The sequence below is a fragment of the Drosophila ananassae genome (genome assembly GCF_017639315.1).
Source record: "Drosophila ananassae strain 14024-0371.13 chromosome Y unlocalized genomic scaffold, ASM1763931v2 tig00000111, whole genome shotgun sequence".
Lineage (NCBI taxonomy): Eukaryota > Metazoa > Arthropoda > Insecta > Diptera > Drosophilidae > Drosophila > Drosophila ananassae.
This window is the reverse complement of record NW_025319068.1, coordinates 207994-210656: the sequence shown is the minus strand read 5'-3', so window position 1 is coordinate 210656 and position 2663 is coordinate 207994.

The window sequence follows — 2663 nt, the reverse complement described above, 5'->3', positions numbered from 1 at the left end:
TACTAACAATCTTAAATCGCTTATATTAACCGCCTTATCTATGCAACACTCTTCCTCGTAATATCTTTCTCCTAATCCTCGCTTATCTATCTCGGATCTATTCCCGCGATTCGAGCCGTACGTTACGCGGCAGCGTCCCTCGGTCGTTTGGACGGGAGGTGGGCTGTACGTATGCAGTGGGAACCGCGCAAAAAAATGGCTTTCCTACGGATATCTACGTGGAACGCTAACGGCGTTTCGCAATATAAACTTGAGTTAGCTCAATTCCTACTCGACAATCATATCGATGTAATGCTGCTTTCGGAAACACACCTTACAAACAAATACAAGTTTCAACTACGAGGATATTCATTCTACGGAACAAATCATCCAGATGGTAAAGCACATGGTGGGACTGGAATTCTAATCAGAAGCCGCATAAAGCACCATTATCAAAACAAATTTGCTAAAAACTACCTACAGGCCACATCTATAAATATACAACTAAATACTGGCAACCAACTTACACTAGCCGCCGTATACTGCCCCCCTCGCTTCAATATAGCTGAAGATGAGTTTATGCAGTTTTTCAACACACTTGGAGACCACTTCATAGCAGCAGGAGACTACAATGCTAAGCACACACACTGGGGATCCCGTCTCGTGACTCCAAAAGGGAAGCAGCTCTATAATGGAATTATCAAAGCCAAGAACAAGCTCGACTATGTTTCTTCTGGCACACCAACACACTGGCCGGCAGACCCATGGAAACTACCTGATTTAATAGACTTTGCGATTACCAAAAACATCCCTAAAAATCTGATAAGCGCCAATTGCCTATCGGATCTTTCATCTGATCACTCGCCTGTCCTGTTTGTTCTACTGCGACATCCAGGAACATTGGAACAACCATTAAAATTGACCTCACAGAAAACCAATTGGGTTAAGTACAGAAAATATATCAGCTCACACATTGAGCTAAGTCCTCATCTCCACGATGAAGCCAACGTAGACAGCTTTGTTAATTCACTTGAGTCTGTACTCGTCTCTGCAGCTCGAGCCTCAACATCGCAAACTATAAATACACAAAGCAATAAAAAAACAAATCTACAAATCGAACAGCTCGTCCTCGAAAAGCGGCGTTCACGTCGCGAGTGGCAATTCCACAGATCGCCATCTACTAAGCAAAGCTTTAGACATGCCTCACGTCAACTTACTAAAGAAGCTTATGTCCACCGCCGCTATATAGAGCAATTGTCAACTTCTAGTACAAAACACTCACTATGGAGAGCTCACCCAACTCTAAGCTCACCGAAAGAAACAGTGATGCCTATTAGAAATCCCACAGGCGGCTGGGCGCGCAGCGATGCAGACAGAGCCAGCACGTTTGCCAATCACCTTAAAAATATCTTCCAACCAAATCCGGCCACTAGTGCCTTTACTTGCCGACTTTACCATATGAGCCTCAGCTTCAACATGAACCAATCGAGTTTCGCCCAAACGAAATCGCTAATATCATCAAAAACCACCTAAATCCGAAAAAATCACCAGGCTGCGACCTCATAACTCCCAAAATGATCATTGAGCTTCCATATTGCGCCGTCTGCACTATCACCCAGCTCTTCAATGCCATCGCAAAACTTGGCCACTTTCCAGCGAGATGGAAAAAGTCAATTATAATAATGATAGCAAAGCCGGGAAAAGACCACACAATTCCCACGTCGTATAGACCTATAAGCCTACTTTCATGCTTATCTAAACTCTTTGAGAAATGCATTCTGACTCGAATAAACACATACCTAAGGATCCAGGAAGGAATCCCGTCACATCAGTTTGGGTTTCGTGAAAAGCACGGAACAATTGAGCAGGTCAACCGGATAACAGCAGAAAATCGGAATGCATTCGAAAAACGCGAGTACTGTACCGCAATATTTCTAGATGTCTCTCAAGCATTTGATAGAGTCTGGCTAGAAGGTCTAATGAACAAGATCAAGACAATGCTCCCTTGTAATACCCACAAGCTTTTAGAGTCTTACCTTTACGACAGAAAATTTGCTGTGAGGTGCAACACTGATATATCTGATGAATTCACTGTTGGAGCCGGAGTTCCTCAAGGAAGTGTACTCGGACCAACATTATATGTTCTCTACAAAGCAGACATCCCGACAAGCACACGACCAACAACATCTACGTTTGCTGATGATACAGCTATTCTTAGCCGCTCAAAATGCCCGATGCAAGTAACTGCGCAGCTAGCTCTCCATCTGGTGGATGTTGAAAAATGGCTATCAGACTGGCGAATTAAAGTAAACGAACAAAAATGCAAGCACGTTACGTTCACCTTGAATAGGCAAAACTGCCCGCCCCTTACGCTAAACAACACCCCACTCCCGCAAGCAAACGAGGTAACATATCTAGGAGTACACCTCGATAGAAGACTCACATGGCGTCGGCACATAGAAGCTAAAAGAACCCACCTAAAGCTTAAAGCCAGCAGCCTTCATTGGCTTATCAACGCTCGGTCTCCCCTTTGCCTTGAATATAAAGTCCTGCTGTATAACTCGGTACTTAAACCTATATGGATGTACGGCTCCCAGTTATGGGGGAATGCCAGCAATAGCAATATTGACATAGTCCAGCGAGCTCAGTCGAAGATCTTGAGAACAATCACCGGGGCACCGTGG